Source organism: Echinops telfairi, unplaced genomic scaffold (genome assembly GCF_000313985.2).
Source record: "Echinops telfairi isolate 266 unplaced genomic scaffold, ASM31398v2 ScPeMD7_53;HRSCAF=182, whole genome shotgun sequence".
Lineage (NCBI taxonomy): Eukaryota > Metazoa > Chordata > Mammalia > Afrosoricida > Tenrecidae > Echinops > Echinops telfairi.
In genome coordinates this window covers 14,722,997-14,735,634 of record NW_022103951.1, presented here as the reverse complement: position 1 = coordinate 14,735,634, position 12,638 = coordinate 14,722,997, and the positions used below count along the sequence as shown (strand labels likewise).

The 12,638-nt window shown below is 44.3% G+C and overlaps 1 protein-coding gene across 2 annotated transcripts in view; it reads right to left on the bottom strand.

Moving 5' to 3' along the window:
- GPM6B (glycoprotein M6B) overlaps positions 1 to 12,638 on the bottom strand; it is a 153,012-nt gene that overhangs the window by 139,954 nt on the left and 420 nt on the right. The window lies entirely within an intron of this gene.

The window sequence follows — 12,638 nt, the reverse complement described above, 5'->3', positions numbered from 1 at the left end:
TATTGGGAGCTATGAAGAAGAACTCAACAGATAAAGAGATATAACATGTAAAAAAATGGGAAGATTCCATGGTCGTCGTAAATGCATTGATTCTCGTGAAATTAACCTGTAAATTCATGACAATCCCACTCAAAATCATAAAAAGTGGAAAGTTGATTTTGAAAGGCTCAATTATAGCTCAGCTGCTTAAAGAAGAACATGAAGAGACTTTGCTTAAGAGATAGTCAGGCTTATTAGAAACCTAACGACAGTGCCCCTTTAGCAGGAGGGTGGTAACATGGGCGGATGGAACAGAGTAGAGTCCAGAGTTGTATCCACTTTATACAGGGACACTTCATATGGGGAGGAGGTATTAGGTTAAAAACAGTGGGGAAAAGAATGAACTATTGACTACGCAGTGGATTACATATAGCAAATATAAATACAGATCGATTTCTACCTTAGACTATACCCAATCACAAAATCCAGATGGAATAATGTCTACATTTTTTTAAATGAGCATTTAGAAGGAAAAACAGGGGAATAGAAGATCATCTTTATGACTTTGGGGATAGGCACAGAGTTTTTAAACAATGTAAAAATAATAAGCATGAATTTAAAATATTGGTAACTAAGACTTTATGAACCATAAAAAAGTGAGAAAAAGAGAAGATCTCCTCTGAAAAGTTAAAAGATAAGTCACAGAGAGGAAACTGATATTAGCCACACACTTAACTGATTAGTATCCACAAGGTATGAGAAAATGCCACAAATAAATCGGGGAAAGGTACAAATATGAATGGAAGATAAAACCCAAGTGGTCCATCGTTGCTGTTGTCAGTTGCCATGGAGATGATCCTGACTCATGAAGACCCTATGTGTGCAGAGACCTGTCTTCTGGGGCACCTCTGGGTAGGGTTGAACCACCTACCTTTTGGTTGGTAGTTGAGCGTTTAATCATTTACACCATCCAGGAACTCCAAAATGGTTAGTAATCTATGAAAAATCTTTAATATCTCTAGGAACTTTCCACACACAATCTACTCCCCACCCACCCCACAATAACCATTTTACAGCTATCAGATTTTTTTTAAATTAGAAACTGTAATAATCATAACCAGATGCTGGTGCTGATACAGTGAAAAGGAAGAGTTCATTTGCTCCTGGTGAGAGGACAGATTGATGCCCCCATTTGGGAAGCTGTTGGTAACACTGTGATGTATAGCTAGTTCTGTGTGATGACAAAGTAGTCATTCTGCTGACGACATCGTTCCTTCAAACAATAAGAGAAGGCCAAATTCGTCACTAAAGCAGTAACGGGAGATTACCCAGCCACCTCATGCAGTCACTTTGAACTCATGAGCCCTTAAGATAGAGTAGAACTGGCCCCATAGAGTTTCCAAGGTTGAATCCTTGTGGCAGCAGACTGCCACTTATTTCACTTATTTCAGCAGGTAGGCTGGTAGGCTCGAACTACTGATTTTTTAATCCGCAGCCAAGTGCTCTAACCACCTCACCACCAATGATCCTGAAGAGAGATTAACACTCAGAACCTCACTGCCATGGAGTCTGGTCCAACTCATAGCAACCCCATAGGGCAGAGTAGCACTGCCCCTGTGAGTTTCGAAGCCTGTGACTCTTGAGTAGAGTAGAAAGCCTCATCTATCCAGACAGTGTGAGAATAACAGTGAATCTGGCAAAAAAACACACAACAACTTAAGATCTATTTCCACACACGTTCCGGATGAAAGCACAAAATCCTTACAGGCTCCTTGAGCCTCTTTCCAAGGCTCACTGCAGTCCACCTGGGACACCCACTAGCCAACAGGGCCCAAGCTCCACTTGCTACAACTCCGCATTCTTCAGGAAACTAATGGGAGGTACCCCAACATGGGCTCAATCCCAGAGCCAGAAAATGTTGATGTTGATCATATCCGGCCTAAATACGTCACACCAACCACTTCCTCCAGTCACAACCCTCAGAAAACACTTTTCATTTATGAGGTGGATAACGAGACACCTAATTTTGGTAATCTCTTCAGTGCTCTGTGCGTTTGTCAAGTGGCAATCTCCTCAGTCATCAATGATTTTCAAAGTCCTTCTCAAACATGTGGTGTCCATGTTTCCCACTTAAAATCAAGGGCAGGAATGGGTCATTTATATACTTCCTAGTCTAATGCTTCATACATCTCCATTTCACAAATGTCTTTTAGCAATAATGGTTTAGAAGCAGGTCTATTTTCCGGGCAGAAAACCTCACCATGTTGTAAAATAATGTTAAGAATGGTAAGCAAAAGCCATCAGACACGAGTGCACACTATACTATATGATTCTATGTATATAAAGAACAAACACAGGCAAAACCTGGCTGGCAGAAATTAGGAGAGTGGTTGTCCTTCGGGTGGGTGGGGATGGACAGAGGGGTAGCTAGCAGGGAAGTTGAAGGGGCTTCCTAGGAGGTAGGGATGGTCTGCTTTCTAATCTGAGGCCTGGTTATATGGAGAAAGCTTTTTCAAACGGTACCCTCATAATTTGTCTCCTCTTTTGTATGTATATTGCACACCAATAACAAACTCAAAATGATTTTACAATAGCAATGGCTCTTGCAAAACATCTACAAATATTTGTGACAAGACATCATTGCATAACAGAACAGTTTGCGGGTAATCCAGCACAATAGGTTTGCAAAATAGTAATAATTCATGGAACAGCAATGCCTCCCATTTAGGCTCTGAATTCTGTTTCCCGTCCCCTGGGAACTTGTCAAAATATGCCAAATGAGAAAACTCAAAGGAAACTAAAACAAGTGTTGCACCAAATCACGTTCTCTGAAGGGCTTGGATCTTTGCTAATTACATCTTCGTTCTTTGGCTGGTTGTGGGAAGCAACACAGGCCTGAAGCTCCACTGCCTTTTGAAAGCCCACCATCCCGGAAACGTCCTTTTCTGGGCGACTGTGCATCCGCACATCTCTAAACCTGATGCACATGCAGAACAGCAGAGTCTCTAGGCTACTTCCAGCCTTCACTTCCGATTTTTAAAATATGTGCAGAGCACTCAGGAAACACCAACTTCTGCTCCCCATCTGGTGGGGAGGGGAGCATCAGGATGGGGTGGAGCTGTGACTAAGGGGGGAAATGAGTCCTGTCTCTTCCAGCTCCCACTTCTCTCCAACATGGAGGGGGTGGTTGAGGGGGAGGGAGCAGAGACAGCAGCGGCATGTAGTGCAGACCTGACTATAGGCTCAAAGGATGGAACTTATTGAAAGGTTGCCTTCATCTGGGTAGATTTGATTATAACTAAGGAGATGAATTCTAAATTTAGAAAGGCCATCAAAGTAATTAAGGATGTTCAGAAATGTGAGTAGATCCTTCATCCCTTCCTACTTAATGAAGAACAGAGAAAATGAAAACGATTTTAGTAAGCAAAGCGGGACTTCATAGATTCCGCCTTTTCAGTCAGAGTGCATTTAGCATCAGAATAAATCACCAAGGCAAGCCAGGCACTCAGCTCCCAGGAGAGAGTGGACTTATTATTGAAATGGTTTAGGTACCACTTTACTCAACAGAAAGAGTGAATTGGGTGGTCCACAAGGCTCCCCATTAGACTTGCAGATTCTCTGGCCGTGTTGGAAAAAACTCAACACACACGCACACACAAATGAAGCCTGCCGTTTTAGGAGGAGAAACACTTTAGCCAGAGACCCTCTCATTCTAAGGATACAATCAGCCAAATCTGGAACGACCGCTACTATTCAGATTTTATACCATTATAAAGCACAAAGGGCTTTTAATCCCTCTTCATCTACAGTAGGAACCTGGGTGGTACAGTGAAAGAAAGGGGTGGCAGTCTGATTCACAGCCTTGGAAATCCTCTTGGGGGCTCGATTCTGTCCTACAGGGTCACTGTGAGTTGGAAATGACTTGATTGCCACGGCTGTGGGTTTGGTTTGGAGTTAGTCTCAAGTACCCGTTCTCAACAGGGCAAGATCGAGAGACATTTTTTGTTATCGCAACTCGGGGTAGGGGGGACCAGTGCTACTGGTATCTAGTAAGTAGAGGTCAGGGATGCTGCTAACCATTTTCCATGTACAGGGCAGGCCTTTACCCCCAACACAGCATAAACTGGTCCCAACTGCCTTGAGAAGCCCTGCTCTAAAAGGGCAATTGAAAAGGAAGAGGGACTTATTTTATTTCCAAATGTCTCTCATGGCTCCAAAGAAGAAAATGGACTCTAACAGTCCTACAAAAAGAAACAAATAAATACTATATGAATACTAGACATGAACTGTAACTCAAAGTCATTAACAATAGGTTTTGTTACAAATTCACCTATATTGGATTAAATTTCCTAAAAGTCAAATCCCAGATTAGGTTTAAATAGTTTTCTCCTTATTTTATTTTTCTCCAAAATAATGTTTTTCAATTCAAATCCTATTTTCGGCTGTGAAAACATGTACTCTTTTCCTTTATTCATCAACTCATCTATCAGATGTAATTGTCAGCTGTTAAATATCAAACTATTCAAATAAATGTTTAAAAAGAACTGTCCCAGATTCATCAAGAGGAATGAAACTCATTGAGTCCATTCTGACTCACGTTAACCCTATGTAGGGTTGAAGAAACCGTGAATCTTTACAGGAACAGATAGCTCTCTTTCTCCCATGGAGTGGCTGGTGGATTTGAACAGCCAACCTTGCTGTTATGAGCCCAACTCATAGCACCATCAGAGCTCCTTAAGAGGAATACAGAGAACATAAAGTACCTATATCACTAGGGCTGAACAAGGAACAAACTACAGATCATATAGACAACAGGAATACATAGATTGTATGGGAGCAGTGTATTCTTTTCCAATTTTTAAGGGAAAAATCATACCACTTTTTAAACTAGTAGTAAATAACCAAGGACCAGGTTCTAGTTCAGCCTCGCTCTCTCCATGAAGTCACACCAAAACATCACCTATCTCCTGCCATCCCACAAAGAGATTTCCCCTCCTCCTCTGTTTTACCTGACCACAAAAATGATAAAGGAGGAAGCAAAAGATAAGCCTGAAAATGTTTTTTTGCGTGTAAAATTCACTTACGTATATTTGTTCATTTATAATCCATGAACGTGCTAATCCCCATTTGGCTATCAGCCAAAATGTCCTCTCCCAATCTTACTTTCTATTCTCCCTAACACCTACTATCTGCTCCGGCCTGACCAGTTTCTTCAGGATCCCACCAAGAAACCTTGCTCGCTCCTACTTCGCCTCCATGGGTTACCATCATCTTTTCTACCCTTTTCAATGCACCTCAAATTCAGATCTCCAACCGAAGCACCATATAAGCCACAAAGCCTCACCCATCTCTAAACTCCGACTGACTTTTATTCAGAATTTTACTTAATGACACTCAGTGGGTTTCCTTTATCTCAAATCAAGTATCATGGCGTTTCAGGTTTCACCTCCTTGCTTAAAACCCCGTTCATGATTCTCTAGGACAGTGGTTTTCAACCTTCCTAAAGCTGCGACCTTTTAATACAGTTCCTGATGGTGTGGTGACCCCCACCCCCCACCAGCCATAAAAGTACTTTCCTTGCTATTTCATCACTGTCATTTTGCTACTGTGATGAATTGGGTGACTCCTGTGAAGGGTTGTTCGACCCGCAAAGGGTCTTCCCACTGCTCAGGGAAGAATCTGGCAATAACCTAGTTCTTTGTCTTCTAATCCAAGCCTCTCTCCTAGCCTCCGGTCTCACCACCTTCAGCCTGCTGTCAACTGCCTGCCATGTCCGTACAGCAGCCTCTGCGCTTTCTTCGGCCTTTGCACATCCGTGCCCAGGGTCTGCATCCTCCTCTCTCGGACATCCTGACCTTCCTTATTCTGAGTGCTCATCCTTCTACACTCTCCCTCTCTGTCATATTAGGATAGCTACCTCTCGAAAATTGGGTGGGGTCAGTAAGGGAAGATTGAGAAAAAAGCTTCAACTGGACAAAGGGGCTTTGCAAAGTTCATTGTAGAATTCCATTATCTTTTTTTTAAAAAACATTTTATTGGGGGCTGGTACAACTCTTATCACAATCCATACATACATCAATTGTATAAAGCACATTTGTACATTCGTTACCCTCGTCATTCTCAAAACATTTGCTCTCCACATAAGCCCCTGGCATCAGATCCTCATTTCCCCCCCTCCCTCCCTGCTGCCCCCTCCCTCATGAACCATTGATAATTTGTAAATTATTATTTTGTCATATCTTACACTGTCCAACATCTCCCTTCACCCACTTTTCTGTTTTCAGTCCTCCAGGGAAGGAGGTCACATGTAGATCCTTGTAATCAGTTCCCCCTTTCCACCCCACCCTCCCCCACCCTCCGGGTATCACCACTCTCACCACTACTCCTGGATTCCCTGTGTTTCCAGTTCCTATCTGTAGCAGTGTTCATCCTCTGGTCTAGCCAGATTTGTAAGGTAGAATTGGGATCATGATAGTGAGGGGAAGAAGCATTTAGGAACTAAAGGAAAGCTGTATGTTTTATCATTGCTACACTGCACCCTGGCTGGCTCCTCTCCTCCCCGCGACCCTTCCATAAGAGGATGTCCACTTGCCTACAGATGGGCTTTGTGTCCCCACTCCGCACTCCCCCTCATTCACAATGATATAGTTTTATGTTCTTTGATGCCTGATACCTCATCCCTTCAACATCTCGTGATCACACAAACTGGTGTGCTTCTTCCATGTGGGCTTTGTTGCTTCCGAGCTAGATGGACACTTGTTTACCTTCAAGACTTTAAGACCCCAAATGCTATATCTTTTGATAGCTGGGCACCATCAGCTTTCTTCACCACATTTGCTTATGCACCCATTTGTTTTCAGCAATCGTATGAGGGAGGTGAGCACACAATGATATGATTTTTTGTTCTTTGATGCCTGATAACTGATCCTTTTGGCACTTCATAATCACACAGGCTGGTGTGTCATTATCTTTTAATCCCAGTTTCCCGATATTTTTTGAAGCCTCCTTATGGTTCTAAGCCAACATTATCCACTTAATAATTTTAACGTGATCTTTTTTCTGGTTACAATTAGCTGGCTTGTTCGTGTTTTTAATATACTTCCTTTTCTACTCCAGTACCAGATATCTCCTGAGCAGGGACTGAGTTTTATTCAGTGTTTATATGACTGACTGGCATATAGTAAATTCACAACAATTATGTGCTGGACGAATGAAAGTTTTTCATATGAAATACAACTTATTAAGGTCATATCCATAAAAAGGTACCTGATGGCACTGTCAGGTAAATGTTGGAATGCTAACTACAAGTTCGATGGTTCAAATCCACTACCTGCTTCCTAAGAGAAAGATGAGGCTATCTGCTCCCACAAAGATTTACAGCCTCAGAAACCCTATTATACCCATAATAGGGTCCTTCACAGTCAGAATCACCTCGATGGCAGTGAGTTTTTGTTTATCCTCATAAAGAGCCTGGTGGCATGGGGATTTCGCACTTGGCTGGTGGTTTGAACCCATCAGTAGATCTGAGGGACAAAACCTATCAATCTGCTCCTGTAAAGATCGCAGCCTCAGAACTCTACCAGGTGGTTCTACTCTGCCATACAAGGAGCCGTGGTGGAGTAGTGGTTATACATTGGACTGCCAACTGTAAGGTCAGTAGGTCAAAACCACCAGCCACTCCAAGAGAGAAAAACAGGGCTTTCTACTCCCATAAAGAGTGAACAGTCTTAGAAACTCACAGGGGCAGTTCTACCTATAGGGTCACTGTGAGTTGGCACTGACTCAATGGCAGTGAGCAGAGACTGTGTCATACAAGGTCACTATGAATTGCAATCGACTCAGTGGCACAGAGCAGCATCACACTGTAAACACGAAGATTTCAAAGTATGTAAGATGATGTTTGTTTAGGTATTTCAAATCTTAGGATCAACTGAACTAAATTAAATAAGGCAAACGGCATCATTTTTAATAGGATGAAGACGTTCAGCTCTGATTGTCATGGAATGACAGAATGTTCGGAGCCTAAAGTCACTTTAGAAGAGATCTGGTTGCTACGGGCCCACATAGACCCAAAAGGCCACTTGAGAATCAGTCAGAATGTTCTTTCATTACTTTTGTTGCCTTTAGCTTTTTTCTTCTGATCACAATAAACTATTTTCTCCTTTCTAGTGAAAGAGCGGTCCTTCTCGCTAAGACTTTGGAAGCTAGGAACACTTAGTGAAATGCATTCTGGCCCTAAGGATCAAAAGACAACTGCACTCCATTTCCACCATTGGTGTTGGGGTTAAATGAGCACCCAGCAAACTGCTCTGCCACCTTCTGGTGCCTACCTCTGCCACCTTCTGTGCCCACCTCTTAAGCCTGGGGATCCCTATTACATGTCAAGAACCATGAAGGCTCTCCAGGGACTATAAGACCAAGGCTCACTCAACAAGTATTTGGAGAATCCTTAAATGAGGCAGGTACTGGACCAAAGTCTTGAAGTCTTGTCTCTCCAAGACCAGATGGTGGTTATTATTCCCAGCTTGCTCCCCTCTTAAGGCTACTCGATCCCCTACTGTTCATCGGGCAACCACTCCTTTGTTTTCAATTGCATTTGAATGAGCAACCCAACCAAGGAACCAGCCTTCGCATCTGTGGGCCTTCAATGGGCTTCCTTTTTGAGTTCAGTCTCTGAAGGCAGCTTGAGCCCTGGATGTGGGATGAGGGAAGGCTTCCCGGAACTGTCAGCTCTACTGAGAAATGGGCAGGAGCCGCCAAAAGCTGGAAGCATTAAAGAGGGTGAACATTATGGCTTCCACCACCAGTTTCCTTGGAGAAGGGCCAATTGTCCTGTAGGCGGGCACTTGGGAGATGCCAGGGTTTAACACAACTACCACTGATGCCTATAGTGCTGCCTTCAGGGAACTAAAGAGGTTAAACAATTAATGAGTTGTTTTCTCATGTTCTTTAAGCCTAACATTACCATTTCATTCCTTTTTTCTAAACTACATACTGGGAGGATCTGTTAGCGCCCCCCTCCCGCCCCAAATTTCATCAAATCCTTTATTTTATAATGAACTGAGATTAAGACAATGATTTCCCCAGGATCAAATAGCGAGTTGGAAGAGTTGGGGCAGGCTCCCAAGCTTCTGGTTACCACTTGCTTTTTACCTCTGGAGCTTTGCTGCTTCAAGTGGGGTCCTGGGACCAGCTGTATCAGTGGCACCTGGGAGCTTCTGGGTCCCAGCCAGGCCCATTGAATCAGTATCTGCTACTTTAGCAAGATCCTCATATGATTCCTGTGCACATCAGTTTGAGAACTGCTCTAAATCTATTTTCTTTTCAGTTCCATTAAAAAAGTTGACAATGTTTATAGAAACTCCTTGCCACCAACTTGGTCAAAACAGTCATTTCACCTACAACGTTCATTTCAAATTACTGATACAAGATCAGCAAACCGAAACAAAGTCAGCATTTCTGTCAGGGTACATGAGCCACCTTCTATCTAGATGGAGGTGCTACAAACACTGCAGCCTAGGTTTTCACATGGAACCCACTTAGTTGCAAAATCTTCAGGCCTACGAGGAAGGTACTTGTTCAGTGCCACCTAGTCTAGTGAGTTCTGACTCAGCGACCCTACGTGTCCACTGCACCATCTTCCCAGTGGTGATACTTGAGCCCATGGCTGCCGCCACTCTGACAATCCCTCTTGTTGAAAGTCTCCCTTTCATTTTCACTAACTTTAGTCTTCACCAAGCATGATAGCTTCTCCAGGGTCTGGTTTCTCTCGATAACATGTCTCAAGTACATGAGAGGAAGTTTCCATTCTGCCTTTGAAGGCATGAAAATTCTTTTGGGCAATGCGAACTCACATCAGCTAAGACTAGAGTAACACTGAGAATGTGTCTGTGTGTGTGTGTGTGTGTGTGTACACGTGCACATGCGTGTGCCAACTATGGAATTTCAGCCAGGAAAATTGTAATCACCCACATCAGTGGTTATTGCATGTAAAAGGAGCCCTCCGGTTCAAATGATCAGCAGCTCAGCTGTTAACTGAAGGGTCACAAGTTCTTAAACCCGCCAGCCACTCTGAGGGAGAAAGATCTGATAGTCTGCTTCTATAAAGATGACAGCCTTAGAAACTTCATGAGCCAGCACTTGTCTCCTATAGAGTAAGTTGAGTCCAAATTGGCTTAACAGCAATGGGTCTGGTTTGAGTTTCACTGCAGACTAACATGATACATCAACATCTTCCCATTGCACACACCAACCACTTGTTAGTCACATGCACATCAATCGGCTCATATGATTCCACTTATCTGAACTTCCCTGATGGGCCAGTCTAGAGAGGAAGTAAATGTAGTGACTAGGGGCTTCCAGAGGCATGAGGAAAAGACTATAGTTTGTTTGTTTGTTTGTTTTTTGGGGGGTAGTCCAGCTGTAACCCTGGTTTGCCATCTGCAAGGTGGGCAGTTTAAAACCACCTGCTGCTCCTCTGGAGAAAGATGGGGATTTCCATTCCCGCAAACACCCACGGTCTCGGAAACTCGGGGGCGCAGTTCTACCTGTCCTCTAGGGTTGCTGAGTTGGCATCGACTCAATGGCAGAGAGGTTAGGGATTTTGTTTTTTTTTAGTTCACAATGTGCTGACACTAGATTGTGGTGGTAGTTGAATATACTAAAATCTACTGATATGCACACTTTAAATGGGTAAATGTATGGTATGTGAATCATATCTCAAGAAGACTTAAAAAATGGCTCAACAGCCAAAAGTCCATGTTTTCTTTTAAGACGCATTAGAAGCTGAAGTGCTCATTATATTTTATTTTTCAGCTGAAAGGTTCTGACAGCCTTAGAACCAGACTCTGAAGGGGTTTTTATTTCCACAAACCTCCCACTTATGAAGGAATTGACAAGAGGAAAAGGAAGTAACTTGTATGGAACCACAGTCTGCACTCAATGGCCCCCACAGTCAGAAAGGTTCCCAAGCTCAAATCAGTTCCATTCACACATTCATCAGGGTATGTTTGGTAATTAAATACATCTGGAAAAATAAAACCAGTTCATGGTCCTGTGGTGTATTTACTAACAATCTACTGAAGGAAATCAGTATGTTTCCTTTCTGGCATGAAGGGAACTTTTTTTTCTAATATCAAAACTCAAACCAAGGATACTGCTGACTCAGTGAAGTATGCACAAATTAACATAAATTGGCAGCGGACATGGAGATACGATTGTCTCAGACACAAAGTACTTCCTTGAGAACAGGCCTCTGATTTGGGCATTTGCCTCATGAGAACGGCCTCTAAGGTCCACACCTATTGAAAAATGAAGCCCGCCCTGATTAAGCCCAGAGTTTTGTGAAAGCCACTTTGGAAAAGGTCCCCATTTGGTAATTGGATGCTCAATTTCTAACGGGTGTGAGGTCGGCCAATTGCCGCTGGTCCGCCTAGCATTAAAAACAAACCAAAAAAGTTGATTTCGACAGAGTTCGTCATGCTTTTCCTTAATGCTGCCCGCTTGCGTCACCCCAGCACTTTGTGCGGCACAGTTCCTCACTGTAGTCACCCGCTGAGCGAGCCAGCCTTCTCCAGCCTCAGATTTGTGAACCTCATTTGCAACTGGGCAGTGACAACTCCCTCTGGAGGATTAAGCGAACAGAACAACCCTTCACGCCTCTTTGCCCCCACCCCGCCTTCCCCACTAACTTTTTGGTTAAAGTTTTCTTGTTGGATACAGGGACCTGATGTCCTTTCCTATTTTGATCATCCAGTAAAGTGAAAAATTTTTTTTCCAACTGTACAATTCTTTGAGCTTCCGTTTAAATGGGAACTAGGATGCTCTCCTTATTCTCACCAGACTTTCGGACGGTGTACAATGATTTCCTGAGCTTCCCTCACACACCTCCTCCGCCTGCGAGGAGGTGGGGGGAGGCCAGCCCTCACTTTCCCTGACAAATGCTTCGCAGGGGGCTCTGCCTCCCCCTTTGTGGTCTTTGTGGAGGTGGTGGTTGGAGCCTGTCTCTCCCCAGAGAAGGGCTGCTGGAGCCCAGAGGGGAAAGCCATTCCGAGACACCGCTTCCAGACTTTTCCAGGAGTACAGCGGAATTCGGAACGACTTTTTCTCGGACAGAGTCCTCATTTAAAGACGCGTGGCTGACGGCAGCATTTCGAGGTGTTAGGAAGTGACCACAAGAATCGTCCAGCTGGCACTGCCCAGAGCTGGAGCTTTCGCCTTGGCTGACGGAGGTGGAAGGTGCCCAGGGTTTGAGGACCTGCTCACCAGCCTCCACCTGCGCCGGGGCCCGCTCTTTGAGAGTTGCAACTGGGGAGCAAGACCAGGAGAGGATCCCCATCTTTCCTCCACTTCCGGGGGATCAAGGGGCATGGTTCCCAAATGATTTTCAGAGGGCACAGGCTGGGGGTCCAAGCATTCCTTTCCTGGGGTGGGGGTGGGGGGTGTCTCTGGGGCCTGGGAAGACCGCAGGGCGGGACAAGACTGACTCCATATTGGGAACTCAAGCGACAGGGCGAATGTCCGGGGAAATAGGCGACCTCTTTAAAACAAGCGGGTAACAGCTTCCGAGGACGGCGGCTGCACCGGCGGCGGTGAACCCCGAACCCACTAGGTTCCGGGCGGGCATCGCGGGTTAGTGGCCCCCGCGCCGCGCCGTCTCC